Source organism: Euprymna scolopes, chromosome 13, assembly GCF_053919585.1.
Source record: "Euprymna scolopes isolate OS-2025 chromosome 13, ASM5391958v1, whole genome shotgun sequence".
NCBI lineage: Eukaryota > Metazoa > Mollusca > Cephalopoda > Sepiida > Sepiolidae > Euprymna > Euprymna scolopes.
In genome coordinates, this window is record NC_136494.1 from 40,321,545 (window position 1) to 40,346,956 (window position 25,412).

At 33.4% G+C, this 25,412-nt stretch overlaps 1 long non-coding RNA gene across 1 annotated transcript in view; it reads left to right on the forward strand.

Moving 5' to 3' along the window:
- The window catches only part of LOC145291982 (uncharacterized), a 110,027-nt gene that overhangs the window by 63,578 nt on the left and 21,037 nt on the right, over window positions 1–25,412 (forward strand). Inside the window, exon 2 of the long non-coding RNA XR_013869518.1 lies at window positions 23,750–23,831. This is a non-coding gene — a long non-coding RNA (uncharacterized LOC145291982). The remainder of the gene's footprint in view (window positions 1–23,749; window positions 23,832–25,412) is intronic.

Below are 25,412 nucleotides of genomic sequence, written 5' to 3' on the forward strand. Positions count from 1 at the left end.
GATATCAATATTGAAAGATTCAAAACTCATGAAAAAAATGAAAACACAGTTTATCTGAAAAACATGTTCTGTTCAATCTTCTGCCAAACTCTGCCGCAGAAACAATAAGCAAATGTTCTCACTGAGTATAAATACATGAATTTTTTTTATGGAAGTCACTCCAGACAAAGCATGAGTCAACTTGACGCAAGGAACTAAAGATTATATATATATATATATATATATATATATATATATATATATATATATAGTGAACATTTCTGTAAAAGTCTGAAGACGCTACAGACGGCCAGAAAAACGGCCATGTAGCCAAAACAATAATGTAACTTAACAGAAAGATACGGTAATAAAAAATAAAACGCATATTTGCTCTACAACAGTATTGAGCACTTTCTTTAGTTTTTATTAATTACCATCTCCACTAAACTATATATATATATATAATTATTTTTATACTTACAACCACTAGTGTTTCATGCTTTCAGAACTATCACATCACACTGCTGCTGGTCAAGGGATTCGAACCCAGCTACGAAGCCATCTCTGACTCCATTAGTAAGAAACATAACCCTTGAGCCACCATCAGCTGCAATGAGAATTAAGTGAAATTTAACATTCATAAAGCCAAATATTGGTGTAACATTATTAAGACAATCTACAGTGATCAAGCGACAGGGAAAAATCACAATTTCGCACAAAGGCCAGCTGACCATCTTTTTATTTCACAGTTAGTGCTCAACTCTTATGAATTTACATTTTAAAGGAGCGGAAATAATTATAATTGTAAACAATTATTTTTTTTTTGTTAGTATCTTCATAATCAGAAGCGATTGCTTAGATGGGTAGATTTCAACTCAAAAAACAACAATTCTTCACTTTTTGTCAGAAACATCAGTCATGTTATGTGAGGACTAAAAGATAAAAACAAAATGAAGCTGCTGAAAGTAAATGTCGGTCTATCTATTGGGATTAATGCAATGCATACTGGCATCCTTGGATAAATTGGACAGAAATTAAACTAAAATCTTTGATTGCCACATTGTGTCTCCTGCACCCCCCCATACTCATTAATAAAATTAATTCATCAAACAGAACAGTTTTGCACCACTTTTATGTCTCTTTACAAATATTAAAACAAAGATTTAAATGCTACTAAACCTGTTAAAATCCATCAGAATATTTTTCGGTTTATTTGGAAACAAGTCAGCCATTTCAATCTTTTTTTTAATAAGTGAAAAGAATACCATTTAATTTGTGATACCTATTTTTCGAAATTCAAAAGGAATTTGAAGTCATTTAAATTTTAAAATAGAAATTCATGTTGGGCTTTTAAATTCTTAGCAAATCTTCATGTGCTTGGATATTTGAAAACTATTTACATGAAATAATTTTAAAAATCGAGCTTAAAACATTAACTTAACAAAATTAATTATGGTTTTATAATAATTTGGTTCAATTAATAATTTAATAACCAAATGCTAGGATAATTTATATATAAAGTGACTTTGTTTGTCTGTCTTTCTGTGTGAGAAACGGTTTCTAGCAAACTTCTCTCACAATTTTTGGTCTACAGACTTGAAACTTGATATATAGGGAATTCGGACCTGAGGAACAAATTCGATTTGATTTTTAGCCGGCAAAATTACCGCTGAGAAGTAAAAACTGATAAAATTGAAACTTAGTTGGTGTAAATCGTCTTAAAGTGTTTCACTATGCATGCACAAATATACATTTAAATGTTAATGTCGGTTAAGTTTTCATGATCTGTTGGTAGCTCAAATGGCAATGAGTAAGGCCTATAGGGTTTGGTTTCTATTCTAGCTGATAGCGCCAAAGTCATCTTTTTACTGTCAAAATCATTACTATATATTGCGTACAATATAATAATCAATAGAGTATTGGTTCTATAATAATAAATATGAAATCTGCATAAATTAAAATATCATATTTAAGCGTATTTTACGAGCGAACAACATGTTTGTAATAAAGTATAACCTTTAAAATCCAAAAAAAAAAAGATTATAATTTGATACAAAACACAAAAATATAATTTAAAAACTCGAAAGGAAAATCCAATTGAAATGACAAAAAAATAAAGCAAACATGTTTCAGTTGCCATGCAGGGAAAGAGTAAAAGAAATTTGTCTGCAAGAGGATACAGTAGTCGAGCACCTGGCCAATTTCGCCTTGAATGATTGCATCGTTGGTGCATATATTATCTCACTTGGAATTTCATTCCAAGGTCCAGGGATCCTGATTGAGAAAGTGTCTCTCCTCCAGTTCCATCGAAATCAGCAATAAAATTTTTCTTGTGGTATCTGCATAGACCTCTTTCTGACACAGAGGTGAATATTAGGTCTAGTGATGTCTCATAATGACTAGACCAAAATAAGATCAGTACGTAATCGTCAACATTCAAGGATAAACATGTAAAGTTTTTTTAACCAACTTTCATATGTCAGACCCCATAGATCCTGGACTCTTCGATTTAAGCTTTGAACTCTTTCCAGATGCTAGATATCACATCTTACATATAGACCAGGGGCCTGGACACCATACTCTATCAGTAGTCTGATGTGAAAGGCATAAATAAAAGAATCCCTTGGCAACACCAGGTACGTACAGCACTTAATAAAATTGTAACTAATAAAGAAATGAACTTTTTTCGTCTATGATATAAAGGGCAGTTGTCTGTGTGTTTGTATGTTTGCATGTCTGGCTAAAAGTCCAAAATTACTATCCAAACACACACAAAGTGTATATTTTCTTGATCAACGTCTAAAATTTAGAAATTCATACGAACATATATTACACTGCTCTACCTCAAAAAAGGAAGTAGTGCTTGAAATGATGGTCTCATATTCACAGAACAGATACTATACTATCCCCTCCCGAAATGAAGAGATAATGCCTGGGAGAATTGTCTTATTTTTAAATCATTATACTTTTACTCTTATTGGCTCCAAACAAAGCACAACAGGCTACTGTGATTTGGGGGTAAATTCATAAAGGGCATCTTGAGCTGGAAGAAATGGTGCATCAAGATGTTTATTCACATCACATTTAAATTTCTGCATCTTGGTATAGTCAGGGAAATAGGGGACAGGGAGGAAATTTCGAAAGTGAGCGGTCTGAGGAAAAAAGCTATGAGAGTAGGAAACTTTCTAGCATCTGGAGACATCTACAGGGAAGGGGTGGGATTTTGGCACAGCAGTAAAACTCTTACACATTGTGATATGGTTTCTAGTTTTCTCAGGTGCCTGTGCATTATTTCCTTATTCAGAAAAATGGTTGGTTTATCGCCAGAGCCCGAGGCGCCCCTATTGAGGAATGTTAATTTTTTTCCTCAGCTATTTTTTCCTGAGGGAACTGGTATTCCCTAAGAGGGGAATGGTATTCTACATATCCCAGCCTTCTGCCACATTTTGCAAGAGTGAGAAGCAAAGTTTAATACAAAATCAGTTTTTTTTTTATGTAGGAGTAACCAGCTCTCCCCACAAAGGGGCGATCTGGATTGGGTACAGCAATAAAAATTGACCCAGTTGTGAAGGATCTCTCTGCCTTCTCTTGACTAAAGAGAAAACAGATACGATTCTTTAATCCAAATCCGAAGGCCCGGAAGTTATTATTCCAGAAAGCCGCTTAATACAATTTTAAAAACTAAGTATATCTTCTATTTTCATGCTCGGCTGGTTCTGCTCAACCGAGCATGCTTACATAATAACAATTGTTGTTGTTGTCGTTGTTGTAGTAGTAGTAGTAGTAGTAGTAGTAGTAGTAGTAGTAGTAAATTTCCGTTCCGCATGAGAGACATGTGACCACCAGCTGCTGTTTTCCGACTTGTTGTTCACTCGCCGTTTCCCACACTCTTACAAGTTGTAAGTCACAACTAAATAAAAAGAACACTTCTAAACACTAGCAAACATATGTTCTCTCCAATCACACATTTTTGCTCGATTAGGACGATGATATCATGGCCAACGAGCATATAGTACACTGACCCACAAAGGAGGAAGTAATGGCTAAAAGGATGGTATCATGACAGCAGAATAGACAGTACACTAAACCTCCCGCCCAATCCAATCCAACCCAGCGCGGCCACAGCCAAGATTGGACTCACTACACGAGTTTGTTCTGTACCTATTTACTATGCCTCCCCACGGGACAGAGTTAGACACCAGGGTCGTTTTTTAACGTGGAGAAAAGGTACAAAAATAAAAATTGTCTCAGTCGTGAAGGATTTCTCCTCCACCGAAAGAGAACAAGAAATAGAAGTGCAGCATCTGAAGAACAGATACTACACTTTGATCTTGCCCAAAAGTTTGTTCTGTAATTGTCGGTAGCTGAATACTTGAAGGGCTATCAAGGGTATTTTTTTATCGTGACGCTATCACGCTTAAAAGAGTCCCATCTATCCTCAAGAGAAGGATAGACTGCGCCAGTTTCTCAATTCAGTATTTTACCTCGCGATACATACAGTGCCTCGCTTTCCCAAATAGTCACTCATAAGCACCGACATTTTTAAGATTTGTATTTCGGGGAGGGGGGGTGACCGAGCAAATATACAGAGGAAGGAGTCGGGTTGACACCATTCTTTCACTTTCAGTTGAACATGTGAACGATGCGCACGCACGTTCAACCTTTAAACAAAATATCATTATTTTAACACTCTCGAATATGCTTACCTATGATGACGAAAACATCTCCTCCGCCAAGTTCAACCCTAAGTCCGTGATAGAGGTCGCAACCTCGAATTCGTTTTCGCCTCATGTTTCGATTAGTAGATGGGAATGTAAATTCAACTTTTAACCAATTATGGTTAACCTGTCGAGATATCGAATATAAAATATACGACAAATAAATTTTATCGAACACAAGAAAATATCATTTTAATCGACCTGCATAGTTTTCAAGTGTGGAAACTGTTTGTAAGATTTATTATTTCTGAATATGTTAACGTCACTTTCACTTAGCCAAACACAAGTAAATCAAAATGGCGATCCATTTTGTTTTTAGAGTGTCACTAATTACAAGCTTCAAAGATAGGAAGAAAGAGTAAGTTCAGAGGTGTAAGTCGGATTCAAGGTCAATTGTGAGATAAGTCATTTTTAAAACTATTTCTTCAAGAATGAAACAATAATCACACGTATCATGGTTTGGCCAAGTTAGATTTTTACTGTTTTCAAAAAAGACAAATCCAACGCAACGTTATAACGAAACAAAAACTTTAAAACACTCTCAGAAGGAAAAAGCTATGCATGTAGGTAATGATGTAACAGTTATTGCGCTTGGCAACAGTTATTATTTATATCAAGTAATTGCAAAAGTTCTATCTGAATTTTTACCTTTGTTTTTAAATTGAACGAAACTTAAAAATTATTGTGCATATTGTGTATTTTTTTTACATTTTTCTGTTTAGATGCATTTTAACTAATTGCAATTTTTACAGAACGATAAAATTTAAATTTGCTTGATTACAATCCTACTAACATGGAAATGCCTAAGAATCATTTGAGGCATATAATGCTTTATGAGTTCAAGAAAGGAAACTCAGCAGCCGAACCGGCTAGAAATATTTAACTTTGAATTGTTACCACCTAATGCAACAATTAATGCTCAAATCTACTGCCAGCAATTAGGGCGTTTGAACCAAGCTTTGAGGGGAAAAAGACCTGCTCTAGTGAATCGAAAAGGGGGTGATATTTCATTAGGATTCATTAGGTAATGCACGACCCCACACAGAAGAAATCAGTTCACGAAAGGTTGATTGAGAGAACATCCCTCATCCACTTTATTCTCCTGACCCTGCTCCTTCAACCTACCGTTTGTTTCGTAGCTTACAAAATCATTTGAAGAAACAGCTTTTGTAACGCAGAAAGATGTCGAAACTGACATTTGTGAGTTCTTCGAATCAAAGCCAAAAGGATTTTACAGTGATGGAATTAATAAGCTTGTTAATAGAAGTCATAGACGCTCAGGGAAAGTATATTGATGATTAAATATTTAATAAAATGTAACATTTGGTCACTTCTTTTCTTTATTCATAAAATCGGACAGAACTTATGGGATGACCTGATAGATTTTTTCTCTGTTTTGCGCTGGTAATCACACTATACTTTTGACTTCAAATTATCTTTGTCACAGAAAGGTGGGCCTGCACCAATCGTGGAAGTTAGTATCGTCTTCTCTAGCAGGAGTAAATCACTTTAAAACGATAAGATGGCCTGGCACTCTGCCCGTCTTTCGTCATAAAAGAAACATTTCTGATAAACATATATGGAAGAATGCTATTTGTTGGAAATGGTTAAAAAAAAACATACGCCTATTATTGTTGAGACTGCAATAATCCTATCTCTTTCCTTGTCTTTACAGCGGACTAATTTTTATGGGGAAAACAAGCTATTAAGTAACTACTAATAGTTACGATTAGGACAGTTAAGGCTAGAGTCTGACCTGTGTGGCATATACAGTATATAAATACTTAGTGCTTCTTTGTTATTAGAGCGAAAATCGAAATATTGAATTTATATAAAAACCAATGCTATTTACTTAATTGTCAAATGAGTAACATATCCAAAAATGTAGAAAAACGTTGAAGTAGAATATTAATTATTAATAAAAAAAAAAACTAGGGTGACCTGTGGATATTCCACAGGGGGGTACTTATTCATATGTAATATATTGATGTTGGCATGCTGTAGAAGTTCAGTGTAAATGGAGACACTCTGATATTATTTTAGCTCTTTTGGTTAAAACTGCAAAAGTATTTATCTTAGCTAGCACGAACGTGCGGCAAAGCACGGTCGTAAAGTATGCTTAAATATGATATTTTAATTCTTGCAAATTTCATATATATTATTATAGAGTCTATGTTCTATCGATTTTTATATATTATAAAGTTGCAATTTCAAAAATAAAAAAAATATATCCATATGACTTGGGTGCATCAGCCTGAATTGAAACCGAAATGAATAATGAATATATAAATATATAACTTGAGTTCCTTCAGCCATAATCGAAACCGAAACCAAAACTTATGAAGAATTCTTGATAAAATTATTTATAAAAAATAGATGACTTAAGCGACATCAGTTATAATCGAAACCCAAGCCAAAACTTATGAAGAATTCTTGGAAAAATTATTTATGACAAGAAATGGAAGTACATAACAATTAAACGACCCGGATATAAGCGTGACACAGAAAATAACACACACGCTATTGTATTAATATATAGATATTTTTCGAAGTAATTTTCCAGTTATACATAAATAAACAACATGAAGTCAGGGAAAGTAACTGCAGTCCGTCTTGTTTCAATGGCGGGTATCATTGAATTATAGAATAATTCAAATACGTTTAATATAATAGTCCCGTTGTATTTAAGTATTTGCGACATGCCAATTAAGTATAAGATTGACAAGAAAGTTCCTGCGGTTTTTAACTTTTAAATTCAGATGAACATATCTCAACCAAAAGTTTATTGATCGAAATCAGCACCATCAGAATCAACACACTTTTGCCAATGCAAAACAAGTGTATTTATGTTAGTAACGTAGAGACATTGCGTTCAGGTGAAGATGAAGTCGCTCAAGGTGTTTTTGATATCGCTTAGGTTTTTGAAGCATTTCTCATGCAAAAAGTTGTTGAGATGCTTGTAAAAGTGGTAGTCGGTGGGTGACAGGTCTGGAAAGTATGGTGGATGAGGCAGAGTTTCGTAGCCCAATTTATTCAACTTCTTTAGGGTTGGTTTAACAATATACGGTCGGACATTATCGTGGAGAAGAATTGGCTCTTTTCTGTTGACCAATGTTGCGTGTTATCAAAGTTTTTGATGCATTTCATCCATTTGTTGACAATACTTTTTCGCCATAATGGTTTTGCTTGGATTCAAAAACTGTGATGGATGAGACCGGTCGCAGACCACCAAACAACCAGCATGACCTTCTTTTGGTGCAACTCTGGCTTCAGTAAGTGTCGGGGAGCTTCGTCAGCATTTCACCACTGAGCTGAGCATCGCCGGTTGTCGTTAAAGATCTACTTTTCATCAAAAGTCACAACACCATCGAGCAGTGGGTGGTTCTTGTTGAATAAAAGAAGAGAAGATTAACCTCATAATGGTGTTTCGTTTGGTTGTCGTTCAGTTCGTGTGGCACCCATATCAAGTTTTTTGTTTTTCCAATCTTTCTCAAGGGGTTAGAAATCGTCGTATACGTTACGTCTAATTCAAAAGCAAGTTTTCAAATAATTGCGCGTGGATTGGCTTCAACTAAGGCTCTTAATTGATCGTTGTCAACATCCGATGGCCGACCACAACGCTCACCATCTTTATGACTCTCGCTGCCGCCACGAAATTTCTTAAATCATCATCGTGCTGATCGTTCAGTAGTGGTTCTTGGGAAAAACGCTTCGTTGATATCACAAACTGTTTCAGCAGCTTTTCGGCCTAGCTTGAATTGAAATAAAACTGTGAGAATTTGCTTTTTTTCATCTTGTATTCAACATTCTGAAAAGAAGACATAATTTTAAAACGATCGTAATTTAAACCATTAGATAAAGCAGAAAATGCTCTTCAAAATAAAATAAAAGGTAAAGATATGACAAAAACTTATTAGAAAATACATGATTTGAAATCAAAATCATTTTAGAACAAGCAACCAGGAAACGAATCCAATCCTTAATATATATGTATATATATTTTTTACATGCACTAGGCGATTGGGTAAGAGAACTCCGAAAAAAATAAAACTGAATATAGTAAATTAAAATGGTCTATACTTGGAAGGGCAAGTCAATATAAACCGTGTAAAACAAAAAGATATAACCTTTGTATTCTTGAAGCTTAACATATATTAACATAGGAGAATGATTTACTAAATAAGCGCCAAGACATAATTCAAGAATGCTGACATAGGAACAGATACTTGTTGTCCCGGCTTAAACCGGATTAAATACAATAATTTAAATTAATTAGTGTTAGTGTACAGGCTAATCAAGATCGGATTTTAGCATTAACTCAACTCATAACAACTAAGTAAAATATGATTAAATTATGTCAACCAAGTATTTTCATCTTAAACGTAAATACATGTTAAGTACAAAATAATATAAAGATATACAGCAGTAAAACCGTATATAGAACAAAATACATAAGATTCAAGAAACACAATAGAATGAGTAAGTATCATGAACATATAGGACCCTGAGATCCATAATTTACCAATGATAGATGATTCCATAACTTGATAAATTTTAAATTCCTCATCCAATTTTAATTTTGAACAAATCATAAGGGCGGTGTGTTAGGGTCCAAATTTACTTTTTGGGGAGCAAATGAATCCCAGCGTGTATACAGTCCCGTAAATGTAGATTTGCGATATAGTGATGTAAGGTAACTAGATGGTGTTCTTGTTATCAATATATCAAGGAAAGCTATGGATGAGTTACATTCTTTTTCATAAGTATATTTTAACGTGGGATGCATTTTGTTGAGTAGGGAGAAAAATTTTTTTGCCTCCATTTGGTTATTGAAGAGGCAAAATGTTTCGTCCACATATCGAAAGTAAACTAATAGTTTCATAGATCCAGAAAGTAATTGCTCTTCATGGAAACCCACGCAATGAATTAGATGGTGCGAGCGTGTGGGCTACACGGCTACATGTATACGACTCATGCAAATTTATAAGCTTATATGCCCCAATATAACCCTATTGATTTCTCCGAATAAACCTAACAATATTAATCGCAAATAACAATAAGACATAATACACAAAAAACAGAAATCCAAGTAAACTCAAATAAATAAATACATTATATAAAAAAAAGTTACTAAAACACCCGAAATAACTTTAACCACTTCGTCATAACACATTGCATATATAAATAAATAATTATAGTTACTTGGTAATGTAATTAAAGATACAAGAATCCATAAATGAGTATATATACACTACATAACGAATTAAATAATATACCCCCAGAATGAGAACAACATCACTAAAATAAAATAAATAAGCAAACAAATAAACACACAAAAGTAATACAACGTTATACACCCGAGAAGAAATATTGGTAACGATTATCCCCCTTAGAACAACCCATCGAGTAGTCTCCCTTGACCTACCGACTTATTCTAAGCCTACGTCCACCCCCACCACCAAACAGAATGCAGAAACACACAACAAATAAACTAGTTAATTAAATCTCCTCAATATAAACATAAACTACTATAAAAAAAAAACAAATAAATAAATAAAATAAATAAATTAAAATAAAAATAAGTAAAAGAAAAGCAAACAAACTCAATCACATTAAATTAAAAAGCCACCAACAATGTCCGGACAATTATTTAGCCCGATGCTGTTACTATTTACTGTTTACAACAACACGTTTGAACCAAAGATAAACTATTATAAAAAAAAAAAAAAATAAATAAAATAAAATATAATATAAAATAAATAATTTAGAAATATAAAATAAGAATTGAGAAGAAAAAAAACTAACCATATACTACCCACAAGTCCCGAGCAATGATTTGCTGCGGTATAGTCACTGCTTACAACAACACGTTTGTCAAAGTCAAGTAAATATCTGACGAAGAGATCTTTCTCGAAATATTATATTACACGGACATACCACCAGACCGACTTTCCCAGGTAACCACTGTGCAAATATAAATATACTGCGTATATGAAATATGAATATGTACACATGTATTTATAAGTTGTATTAATAAATTGCTCACCTGCTTCAACTTGTGTCTTTCCGTTACTTCTGCATTGTACCGCCTTCTACAATTCCATTTAACTATATGTATATATATTTTTTACATGCACTGGGCGATTGGGTAAGAGAACTCCGAAAAAAAATAAAACTGAATATAGTAAATTAAAATGGTCTATAGTTAGAAGAGCAGGTCAATATAAACCGTGTAAAACAAAAAGATATAACCTTTGTATTCTTGAAGCTTAACATATATTAACATAGGAGAATGATTTACTAAATAAGCGCCAAGACATAATTCAAGAATGCTGACATAGGAACAGATACTTGTTGTCCCGGCTTAAACCGGATTGAATACAATAATTTAAATTAATTAGTGTTAGTGTACAGGCTAATCAAGATCGGATTTTAACATTAACTCAACTCATAACAACTAAGTAAAATATGATTAAATTATGTCAACCAAGTATTTTCATCCTAAACGTAAATACACGTTAAGTACAAAATAATATAAAGATATACAACAGTAAAACAAAATACATAAGATTCAAGAAACACAATAGAATGAGTTAAGTATCATGAACATATAGGACCCTGATATCCATAATTTACCAATGATAGATGACTCCATAACTTGATAAATGCTGATACACTATAGGTAGGATAAAAAAGTTCAATTCATTCAATACAATCGTATGGCAAGTTGAACATCTCAACTGGAAAACCATAAATATATAATAAGAATTTTAGGTAAAATTAATATAAGGAAACTGTGAATTGAGATGCACATTATAAGTTGTGAAATAATAATTAATAGTTAGTATGGTCAATTAAATTGAAAATAACTGAATGGACGCCAAACATTCGTAGTCTTTAATCGTAAATCGAGTCACCATAAGAACATAAAAATAACTAAATATCTCAGGAGAAAGAAATTAACTTAAGAAAATGTCAGTTTGTAAAATAGATATTAAGTACTTAAAATAACGAATTTTTGATCGATACAAGTCTGAATATAATTTCTACCAGAATTTACAAGTATAGAATTAAATACAAATAAATACCTATCAACCAATGACAAAACATTAAAATTAACCATACTAATAATTAGGTAATCATGAATCAGTATCAATTAAGGTTAAAAAAACACAGACACATAAGAAATCTTAGTGATGGGAAAATGGAATTATAGAAAATTAATAGAGGGACGTGGCATGAGTGGAGTGGAGTGGAGTAGGGGGGATGACAAGATGACAGGAAGAAATGAATTAAGATATAGTCGTATTAACAAATATGGATAAATGGAATTAGGTTGACTTACAATAATAAGCGCATTAAATTAAGAATGTAAGAATATTTAACCGTGAAGAGATCCAGTTAGTGTAAATGGGTTTATTAAGGAGGTTATTAAATGAGTATGAATAATATCACACAAAGTGAATAGAAAATATCAGTTGGAAAAAAATTGTTATAACATGCTGGGAGGAATCAAAACACTTAAGTTCAATAATTCGACTAATATTTGAACAAAGATATATAGGAGAAAATATGGAGAAACATGAACAATAGATTATAAATGTGAATATAATATTGAACTTAAAGCAGCAAAGAACATACAAAATGTAACATTAATTAGAATAGTTTAGCAAAATCAGATTACCTAAGGAAATAATACATGACTTCAAATTTAGTCAACTGAAATTCCATTTAAATAAAAAAAACAAGATGAATAAGATTCCGAGATATTGAGTTTACAAGAATTACCTCCCTTTGATTGCCAATACGGTTAGGATAGAAAGATAGAATACTTGTACTTCTAATAATAAATATTTAGAACACTTAGCCAACACAACGTAAATAAAGTTGATATAAAAAAATTCTAATTTAAATACATATACATATAACAAATTATATGTGACAATGTTAACAGAACTTGTGGAATTAATTTAAATTCAACTATTAACGAAACCTTCGAAGAATGTAAACAAAAGAAGGCAAAAAATCAAAAACAACAATTAAGTTATATCACTTAAGACTATTCCAGTAAGACTATTTTTAGTCTTACTGGAAAATGAATCATAAGTATAATAATAAGTATATAATAACAAAAAATAAATCATAAGTATAATAATAAGTATATAATAACAAAAAATAAATCATAAGTATAATAATAAGTATATAATAACAAATGGAACTGAAATAGAACTCGACGAATGATAACATGAATAAGAAACAAACGAAAAATACTTTAAATAAATTAAAAATAACAATAATAATTCATAACAAATACGAAAATAATTGAGGTTAAAATAAATATAGCACAAAGGAACAGCAATACGTGTCGCTTGTATGAATCATATAAATTTTCCATAGTTGTGTTTTGAAGGTAAACATCTGACGAGTACGTGACTAAATATGCAGCAACAACATAATTTTAACGAGTCGCAATACGAAACAATATTGTAATAGCTTACTTTTGAAAAGTAATAAATGACTCACTGAGAAAACTTGATATTCTGGAACTTAGAAAATTATAATATTACACCACATATGTTCTGAAATCCAACAAAAAAGCCATTCATTGAGGTTGGAGTTTTTCAAAATTCTCCAAATTTTTATAAAAATATTTTTTTATAAAAATATTTTTTTTAATAAAAATCTTTATTTATAAAAAGGGTTTTTAATACATTACATTTGGTATAAACTGAGTATGTGTGTGTGTGGGGTGTGTGATAATTCTTTGTGGGCACAGAATTTAAATATTGCAATCATGAAGGGTAGACTTTTAAAATTCATGATTAAAAGTAAAATACGTAAAATACGTTAAAAAAATTAAAGAAAAGGGGCAAAGAAGGGGAAAGAAAAATAAAGAGGGGGGGATTCAGTTGATCGGTTTCGCCCTCGCTTTCTCAAAGCTGTATCGAGGGATTTAAAAAAGAAAAATCGAAAAAAAGAAAAATCGAAAATATGTACATTATTAAAATATACTTACGTTGCGTAATGGGTGAAAAAAGAGGAGGAATCGATTAAAATAAAGCAACGACTCAGGATTGAAAATGAGTTCGTGCTGAAGTTTGCTGCACATGACGGATTTTAATGAGATGGTCAGTTATTGAAGGCCTGTATGTGTTGGCAAGTGCGTCTATTCCTCGGTATGTTCCATTTCTGATTTTGCTCGGTACGTGCTATTGGACTCTCTCATTCAATATCAATGCTGTTCGGCCCACATAGTTGGCACCGCAACTACACTTAAAATTATAAATTACATTATTATTATGCTGGGGGTGGAGTAGAACATCTTTTCGAAAGGATGGCATTAAGCTTTTCGTAGAGAACACAACACGCACATTTGAAGCAAAATAACATTTGTTTGGCGACTTTCTTACTGTCCCCAACAACGGTAAACGAAGATATATTGGACATTTAGTCACTGTTTGAACTTTAGTTTCAGAACACTCAGTTATTTTACTGTGCATAACTGACCTAATTACACCCAAAGGGTACCAATTCTTGGATAGGGTATCAGTAATTATTTTAAATTCCTCATCCAATTTTAATTTTGAACAAATCATAAGGGCGGTGTGTTAGGGTCCAAATTTACGTTTTGGGGAGCAAATGAATCCCAGCGTGTATACAGTCCCGTAAATGTAGATTTGCGATATAGTGATGTAAGATAACTAGATGGTGTTCTTGTTATCAATATATCATGGAAAGCTATTGACGAGTTACATTCTCTTTCATAAGTATATTTTAACGTGGGATGCATTTTGTTGAGTAGGGAGAAAAATATTTTGCCTCTATTTGGTTATTGAAGAGGCAAAATGTTTCGTCCACATATCGAAAGTAAACTAATGGTTTCATAGATCCAGAAAGTAATTGCTCTTCATGGAAACCCACGCAAATATTCGCCATTATCGGCCCCAGAACAAAGCCCATGGACACACCTTCTATTTGCCGATTTGAAACTGAATTCAACAGATGTAGTGGCAAATTTTACACACACACACACACACATTATATATATATATATATATATATATATATATATATATATATATATATATATAGTCCTGGTCAAAATTATAATACCACTTAAGAAAGTAAGCGTTTACGAATTTTTAATCAAACAAATGGCTGAAACCATTGCCAAAAGGGAAAATATGCGTAAACGCTTAAATTCCAATTACTATTTATTATTTTTTCAAGAATGCATAAAGTTATATGGATTATTTGAAAAATTAATATAGAAATGGTCATTAGAATTTTTAATTCCATTTTACACACACAGACACACACAGACACACATATATATATATATACGTATATATACATATATATAGTTATATATGTATACTCTGTTGTTAAAAATTAACGTAATATCGAGGTTTTACTTTAAAAGTTTGATTATTGAAAAATACAGACACGTATATTCATTGATTAATTAAGTTCAACTATATTGATATATGATCTTAGAACCATTTTTAATGCCCATTACAATGTAGAACTTCATGAAAAATAAACTGATATAAATATTAAAACAGCTTACGTGAGTTAACCAGATTTTAGATGTTAATACATGTCCTTCGTGTTGTAAGATGAACTAAATATTAAATTTTAAATTGTTCCCAAATATATCAAACAATAAAATTGACCATCAAAAAAATAAATAAAGAGATAATAAGAGATGAGTGGTTGAGAGTAAAACTTTTCTGAACACACCATGACCCTCAACCAACAAACATCAAATCTTCCTTGTAGCTCATACATAATGGAAGAGTCTAGACGTCATTCATAAACACGCAGAAAATACATGCATATCACACTGTAAGCTTCAAACTTTAGTATTCACATAAGTGAAACTTTCAACGTGTGATGTTTTGTATGTTTCAATTTAAACTTCAGCCGTCAATTATATTCTTACATAAATGCATAAATTATTTTAAATCCATTAGCATAAAATAATGCAAAGTGTTGATATGCCGTAAAACAGAGAACTAAAAAATAAACTACATTTTTTCTGGTGTGTTAAAATTATTAGTTGCAATTGATTATTTTTGTTTATATGACATGATGTGATAAAAAATTTTTTGTTTTTTTTTTCGTATAATGATTTAACGGGAATTAAAATTTGGATCTTTTTACATGTCAGAGGTAACATAGGGTCGACGATTATCCCCGATTTACGCAGCGTTTAGCAGACGAGTGGCATATTTTTCCAGGAGTTCAGTCTGTCATTTAAGCTGGTATTCATGTTAAATAGTGTTTTCACCCACTTATGTCACGTATTGCTCTCGTGGGGAAGCAATTAAATACCAATAGTGTTCAGTGGAAAGGTTTAAAGATCAGAAGTCAGCCTAGTAAATTTCAAGAAACTACATTATTTCCGAAGGAAGCTTTTTCTCCATCTTAGCTGGCGAGATTTCAAGGAAGAAATACGTGTTTGCTTGTTGTCCCAAAAATGGGGGCAGCGAGCAAAACGTAGCTGAGTGTCCATTTATTTTTCTGCCTATCTGTTTTGTCTGCCTCTCTCTCTCTCTCTCTCTCTCTCTCTCTCTCTCTGCCTCCTCTCTCTCTCTCTCTCTATCTCTCTCACACACCATATACGGATATGAAAATACCCTGTTTTCATGATTGACTTCTGTTTTAAATAAACCTTATAAAAACTGAACATTGGGTTCCGAATAAATCTTTCTCCATAGATGATCCACAATTGAGTTCGACCACGACAGTTGAAATAAAACTAATTAGTTTTGTTATAAAGACCAGTAACATATCGACCGGAAACAACTAGTGGTTTATTAAGACCTCTGATGTTTTATTACATCATGACCGTTTAATTGCATGATGGCTGATTAATCATATCATGCCTTTTCATGCATTTTTACTTCCGTCCTCACACTTCCTATTCATAGTCTCCTAATCTTTTAAAAGTCTCCGACGACAGATCTTGTTTTTTAATTTTACCAATTCATTTGCGCCCGCTTTTAATAGCATCCACCCGACTATTTTACATGATGTAAATGTCATGAATCCCCTCTTCACCATTTACATGATGTAATAAGTGATTTGTGTTGAACAAATAAATTCCATCGTTTTCATCCTTCGTTTTTAAATCCCTCATAGTTCATCATATAATCTATCATCGAGTGGCTTTTGGCTTTGTCAGTTGGCGACTCATTAGTATTAAAAACAGTTTTCTGGCCATATGATTGTTTCAACTCTATCCAACGCGACCGTCATCCGAGTGACTTAATAATGAAAGAAATGATGAGGCAACATCTTATTCATTATTGTGCTGCAACGTTTCATTCTCTCAGAAGAGACGTTGCGAGTCTATCTCTGCTCTATCGTTATTTTCATGGCAAATGCTCAACTGAGCTTCAAGCTATGGTTCTCTCCCTGCAAGACATTCGCAATAAACACTCGTCTAGCTACAACCACTGTCAACAATTTCTCCCATTTTCTATCTGTACTTAAATATAAACGCAAGTTTTATGAACAACGTTTTTTCCTAGAACTATCCCCCTGTGGAACTCTGTACCGCGAGTCTGCTTTCCAGCTGACTACAATATGGTCTTTTTAAGCTCAATGTAAATAAGTTCTTATTGAGCTGTCTCCTTAAATAATAAAATTCTACACTATTTCCACCACTAGCAATCATTGCGGTGTAATCTCACTATCATAAACACATTAACCCTTATCCTTGAGTAGCCTCCAGACCTTAATATGCGGCAACTCCTTCGTAAAAAAACGAAGAAAAAAGAAACAACGAAAACTTTTTTGTCGTTATATTGTGACATCATATCAAAATGGCAGATCTGAAATCGGCGTATTTACTGTTTGGTTTAACCGAGTTATGAGCTCTGATGAACAGCAAAAATTTGGTCCCAACTGGGAATTGTGAGAAGCAGATGTTTAAACTGATTCCGTTGCTGAGCTGTGATCTGGACGAGATAATTTACCAGAAAATATAAGTAAAGGCTTAAGTAAATAATTTTGAAGAAAATAATGTTTGTGTTGTACAATAGAAGCGAACCGGTTCCTGGACAAAAAAATGAAACCCACCCGCCATTGATAAAATGAATAACAAGTTCTTTGTAATTGACATTCATTCGGCTTTTACATCTCTTTTTTACGTTTTTCCCTACTTGCACATAAGATTAATATCCTCTCTCTGTCTGTCTGTCTCTTTATATATATATATCTGGTGGTTTTTACTCTCTCTCTCTCTCTCTCACACACACACACACACACACACACACACACACACACACACACACACACATATATATATATATATATATATATATATATATATATATATATATATATATATATATATATATATATATATATATTTCTGGTGGTTTCGTACGGGATTAACCGCTTCCCACGCCTTTCTATCTTTACACCAAAGCTAAAACAGTCATTCAAATGGCTTGTTCCTTGTTGACTGCGGTATGTTGCTGGTTCTGTGCAGCTCTAGGAGGTCCACCCTCCCAGGCTTTGTCTTTTCCCTTTCGTGAGAGGTTAGTTTATTGCTAATCGCTTGAGGCGCTCCTACCAGAGAATGTCGACGGAGCGGTCAAGGTATTTTTGCAGGCCATAGTGCTCTTCATCTAAACCACTGGCTCTTCTATCCCACTTTCCGACCCTTGTGTCACATCTTCTCACAGTGGGAGGAAGATAAGTAAATAATATTGTTTGACTACTTATCCCGCCTCTGTACATGTATTTCTAATGTTAATGTAACTTTAATTAAACACTAAAATATTATTAATTTAATTTTAATTTTAATTTAATCTATTGAAATAAAATCTCAATAGCATAAAAAAACGAAATTTAAGACATTCTTTTTCGAAGAATTATGAAATTAAATTGACAAGAATGCATTTCGGTTTATTCGTAAACAAATCGGTCATTTTATCTTTTTGTTTGTTACAGAGGGGAGCGAAAGGTGCTTAAACAAACTGGCCGTACAACTAATAATAGGCACAAAGACAAAGACGAAATGACAAACAAAGAATGTTCAGTTAAAAAGGGCGATAGGAACCGTCCTCTTTTATTTACAACCAAAAACGAAAGATCGTCAGGCAAAAAAAAAAAAATCGTGATAGAGTATCAAGATCGAGAGCTGGACGTCAGTGGACACTAGAAGGTAACCGAACATTGATAGGCTTTGGAGTGTTTAGCTTGACGTTGACCGGCACCGGAAAGCTACTGAGTCTGCAGTAGTCGCTGGAAAGGCTGCAGAAAGCTGCGGAGGGCGCTGAATGACTGCTGGCAGGTTGCAGGAGGTGCTGAAAGCAGCTGGTGAGTAGGAAGGTATCTTAGAGTGCAGGCAGTGATTTGTTGAAGGTAGAAAAAACTTTCGGAATTTTGTTTGTTTGTAGAGAAAAACTTTCAGAAGTAGCCCTGAAAAGGGCTGTTTGTTGTAGTGATAAACTTTCGGAAGTAGCCCTGAAAAGGGCTGTTTGTTCGTAGTGAAAAACTTTCGGAAGTAGCCCTGAAAAGGGCTGTTTGTTCGTAGTGAAAAACTTTCGGAAGTAGCCCTGAAAAGGGCTGTTTGTTTGTAGTGAAAAACTTTCGGAAGTTAGCCCTGAAAAGGGCTGTTTGTTCGTAGTGAAAAACTTTCGTAAGTAGCCATGAAAAGGGCTGTTTGTTCGTAGTGAAAAACTTTCGGAAGTTAGCCCTGAAAAGGGCTGTTTGTTTGTAGTGAAAAACTTTCGGAAGTAGCCCTAATAAAGGCTGTTGAATAACTGATGCTGCTGAGAGTTTTGACTGGGCCCGTCACCCGTCAAAGTCGCGTCTGTAAAGATTCCTTGCTCCCCCACCGAAAGTACATTTGTGGGCAAAGTCTTTGGCATTTATGAAAAGCTGTTCACTCAACAGCAGCAGGTCCAATACACGAATAAAGAACTAAAATTAATTTAAGCTGATATTAATAATAGTCAATTGTGTATTGATGTTAGTTGTTATTTACAATTATTTTAGCTTGGAATTAAAGTCTTTTCTTTTTATTTCATCGAGAACAGATTAATATTTCTTTACCGAGTCATTTCGGACGAGAATAAACTTGCAGTCCTGGAGCTTTTGAGGAACGTAGATAGTTGGCGAGGGTTGCCTGGGTGGTGCATATTTCAGCTGGTCATTTTATGGCGTAGTTCCTGAGTGAAAGGACTTGCAGAAATGAGATTGGGTATGGTGTCATCGAAAAATTGGCTGGGTAAAGAGAGTGCTGTATCGAAGACTATTTCCGCTGGAGAATATTCTAGGTCTTCTTTGAGTGAGTTGAATATAGACAAGAATATTAAGGGTAGTTCATCTGCGATAAAAATGTACCATCCCTAGGAAGCGTTGCAGTTGGTTTATCGACGTAAGCATTAGGAAATCCTGGATAGCTTTTTCAGGCAGAGAAGTGATTCCACGACCAATACACGAATAAATGACTAACATCAATTCAAGCTGGCACTAATAATAGTCAATTAATAACAGTCAGTTAATAACAGTCAATTAATAATAGTCAATTAATAATAGTCAATTAATAATAGTCAATTAATAATAGTCAATGGTGTACTGGATGTTAGCTGTTATTTACAATCATTTCAGCTTGGAAGTCTTTTTTTGTTTCATTGAGAACAGGTTGAATTTGTGTTTTTTTTTTCTTTTCTGTTCGAAACGAGAAAAGGGTTGTCACTATTTTTACGCACGTCTGTAATGACGGTTGTCTGCCGTCAAGCGGCGTATGAGATTGTTTACAAATGATCTGCGTAGTAAATCCACACCACAACATGTTAATAGATGAATGGATTACTTTGTGACCCTTTTTCAGTATCTGTAAGGAATTTCGAGGCTTTCAAACTGTGGAATAAAACGAAATTTTCACCTTTATAATTCTTAGCAAATCCTCATTATTAAAAGATTGAAACATCCGAAAACTATTTACATCCAATGATGTTAATAACTACCAACAACTTAGTTTAATTAATAATTTCATTACTAAACGATTAAATTTAACCATCAACATTGGATTAAAAAGGGTAAACATTACTAATGACAACATAATTTATTTGAAAAGAAATACAGTTTAAAAATTTATCAAACGCAACATATTTTTGTTTTAGTTACTTATTTGTTACCTATCTGCGTTTAAAACAATGCGATTTAATGTTTAAGAGAATTTGTAAGCATTTTAACTACCTTAAATACTGGTTGCGATTAATGTAATCGTGCTCACTACCTTAAATTAAGGCACGTAACTGGACCGGAAATAAAACAAGCGTGTTTACATTTTAAACTTGAATTCAGACTATTAAATTAAACGTGGATTATTCCGGTTCGGTTACGTATATTGCTCACAATCAACATTTACGATAAGTAAAATGCTTCTAATGTAGAATTGAAGTCAAGAGTATTATTTTAATATTTAAAAAAAATGTTGAGTTGCATTCGTTAAAATGTGCATTAACGAGAAGAGTATTAGTAAATGAATACATTCATGCGTATGAACGAAAACTAAACGTTAGAAAACCCACGTGGTGTTAAATAAATGGATGAAAAAGAGTTCATGTATGAAGTTATAGAGAGACACGCCACGGTTGGCTTGTGCCACTGTAGAGACGCACTGCCATTCGAACCTGGAAACCGTCTGACACAAGAAATAAGACGAAAATAAGATTAATGTAAATTTTGGTGATGTTGAGGTTTGAGTGTCAGCATAAAAAGACGTTGTTTTTTTATAAATTTTATGTGAGAAACGCTATCTTGTATACGAGAGAGTTCACTGTGAAGAAGAAGAAGAAGAAGAAGAAGAAGAAGAAGGAAGAAGATGAAAAAGAAGAAAGGGAGGGGGAGAAGAAGCAGAGAAAAATTACGACTGCTACTGAGAAAAGAAGCACCGCAGCACTTAGCAAGTGGTCTTTTATTAACGTGGTACCACTCATATATAATGAAAAACTTCCGCAGTAAGGGATTCAGGACTTTCTCAGAGAAATGTGTCGTGAACCTGAAATATCGTGGCGCATATGTCCTCGCCGGGGCTGGCAAAGCCTGGCATAGCTTAGCGGTGCCACTGTACTGTTAAAAGGATCGCGACCAAGACATGCTGTACTATACCAGAGGGTGTCCACTGGTACAATGTGATCCAAAAGACAGTGAGTCCTATTTGACCGCGCCAGCCAATGCCATTTCCTGTTATGACGTTCGGGTGAAGGGAGGATGTTATGTTACCATCGGCAGGTCCTGAGCACAGTCCCTAGCAGGTTGGAGATTGTGTTTGGGTGAAGGTATCGGAGAGTCGTAGTATTGGTGAATAGGATGCATTGATAAGGACTGGCACCTCCACTATAGTGTCCTCTTGTCAGAAGATTCTGACAACAGAACATCTTCAGAGAGCAGATTAGAGAGTTTAGCATACGAAAACGAAACAGAGTTGGACGATTTTCGCGAGGAAGAAGTGAAAGCGCATGCTTCTGAAGGAGCCCCACTTCTACGATGTAGTATTTGACAAAAACGACCGCCTCCAATCAGAGAGGGGTGTGATAACGGTAACACAGCAATAAGCTCCCATGGTTGGCGTGCGTTCACTGTAGGGACGTACTGGCATTCGAACTGGGAATCCATCTGACACAAAAAATAAGACCAAAATAAGATTAATGTAATTTGGGGCATTGTCGGGTTTCTAGCGTTAGCATAGAATTTTTTTTTTATTTTATTTATTTATTTTTTTTTTTTTAAGAAATGATATCTCGTGTACAAGACCGCCATGAAGAAGAAGCAGAGGAAAAGAAGAGGAAGAAGAGAGAAATTATTTTATTGACGCGAAGGAATAGTTAGAAAATCAGAGTTGAGTCAGGTGTAAATAGTTGCGAAATGTTTCTAAATCGTGCCCCCCCCCAACTCTATTAGGAGTCAAGTACCAAAAAAATATGAACTTGTTCGCAAGAATTTCAAATCTAACAATCACTGGAACCCTCACAAAATGTACGAAACATTCTAAATCCTCCCAGAAGCGAGAAAAAAACCCCTTAAATAACCAATAATCGAGAAGCATGCTAATTAGAAGGTATCCGGTTCTCCTCTGATCACTAGCAATCCCACTACACGTAAATCACTTACTTTTTTTTCACGCACTAGCTATTAGACACCTGAACTATAGCTTTCGTCCGATTTTCTCCTTTACTTGTTCGTATGTGAAGGAATCAACTAGTGACCGTTACATTGTTGATGTTTGTCTTTATTCCAAAGATGACCACAGCTGTTACTTCATAACTGATCCTCGGATGTGATTTCACACACAAAGTTGGTGACTCAACGACGTTGAATATGACTTACCTGTGTTAAATGTGAAAGGTGTGAGGAATTAGATAATCCAGGGTTTTCAAAAATTAATTTGTGCGTGAGCTGGAATGGTCGATGGTTAGATGTAAGTATTTGTGGGAAGCCAGGGAGGCGATATGAACGGAAAAAGTTTACTAACTTGTATGACCTACTTTCTTTCTACGTTCGTTTAGCTTACGCTTTCCTTTTTAGTTCTTTCTTTCTCTATCGAGTGTTGATGAAATGCAGTCAAACCAATCATTTCGTATTACGTTCACTGTTCCTGAAATAAAGAAAAACATAATTTCGCATAAAGGTGTTAACTCGACATTGTCCAATCAATGAAAATGACTCCCATTCGTTCGGAATGATAAATTTAGCGAGCCTGTGTGTGACACCAAATTTTAATTAAAACAGCAATGCAATAAAAAAAAAAAATGAAAACTCTTCGCTCAAAAATCGTAAAAACTTACACACACGACTCTTCTGTTAAGTGTTAAGAATGACATCCGTTTTTTACTGCTTGAAATTCAAACTATTGCTTACCGTCAATTACATTTTATAAATAAAGCCGACCTGACGCGCAATTTTTTGCTTTGTATTTTGATATGTATTTTAATTCTATTCTTATTCTTCTTCTTCTTCTTCTATTATTATTATTATTATTATTATTATTATTATTATTATTATTATTTCAATTTCTTACACAGGTCATCATCAGAGATTACTCACTGACAACAACTGGTGGTGTTCCCTGGAGTCTGTATGATACCAAGCCTCCTCAGATTTCCAGTACGCGCCACCTCTTTTGATAATCGATGCAAATGTGTTTGCCTTATCTTAACAGTCGTTAGCCATTGACTTCTCGTTAACAACGACCATTGAAATTTAGGTGGCAATAATCCTCCCCAAGTCCCCAGTTGTCTTCGCACTCATCCAGGAGTGTCAGAATTCGCAATAATCCTCCCCAAGCCCCCAGTTGTCTTCGCATTCATCTAGGAGTGTCAGAATTCGCCATTAAAAAAGGAGTGATTATGTAGACTCGCTATCTTTCGAAGCTTATAACAATATGAATCATATAATTTAAACCCTAATTTTTTTCAATAAAAGAAGCAAAGACCAAACTTTAAAATAATAAAAAGTTTTATCGAAAATTATACAATATTTTTTTAATCGGTTTTCTTTAAAAAAGATTTCACGAAATTCAACGAATTTTAATTTTATCTAAGCATAATAAATATATATAAATTTCAAAAAATCACTTACCTATATAAAATACTAATCAATGGATGCTTCCATTCTTCATTTATGAGAATTTGTCCATATTTATATTTTAAAATGTAAAACAACTATTTGAAAAGACCGCCATTACGTAAACATTAGCCGGTGTTAGTGAAGCGGTGTTTCTTCCTGCTTTGAAATACGGATGGACAAAAGGACGTAAAATCAACACATACGCGTAAGCCGTGAAGCCTGTGCGTGAAGAAATATGTGTCAACGTATATAAAAAATAATCACATTTTACTTATCAGTTTTTGCCTTAAAAAAATAACACTCGACGAATTTTTTTTTTCTTTTCTCAAAGAAATACATGAGTTTTTGATTTAATATATTTTATTACTTCTTTATGGAGTGAATTTTTTTTTAACTATCTAAAAAAACATTGAATGAAATAGAAAAAAATGTCGTAATTCTACGAAATTTTCTGGACACTATAACAAGATTATAAGGTTTCACCTAAAAACATCAACGTGGTTAAAAAAGGGGGTTTTAAACTTTGGACTTTACAGGTAAATTTGCAAATAACTGTTCTTGTTTGTTTTAAATTAGCTTATTTTATTTATTTATGTTTTATCCTCAATTTGTGAGAAAATTAATTATTTCCATTTGAATAGACATTTCAAAATGGGGGGAGTGAATTAAAAAAACGCTTGTCTAGAATATTATATTCAGTTTATTGGAAAGAGCATAAAATTTCATAAGAAAAATTTTGAGAGATTTTTTTAAGTTTAAAAGTTGAAAAATTTAACTCGTAAAATTTAATTGATTTCATTACGTAAAAAACATGGCTGCATGAACGCGATCAGGCACTTTGTAAACACTGTTTTTTTAAAAATAAAAAATAATATTTCTATTAATTTTAAACAATTTTAATAGTTTATTTTGGAAGTATATTCCATGAAGAAAATAAACAACCCACGTTAAAAAGAGAAATTACGAGTTTTTTACATTTTATTCGCAGTTTTGTATAAAAAATTCCCAAAAAATTCTGACACACCTAGTGGTTAGTGCTTTTTCTCCTTGGTCTTTTTTTATTTTTATTATTATTATTATTATTATTATTATTATTATTATTACTATTATTATTATTAT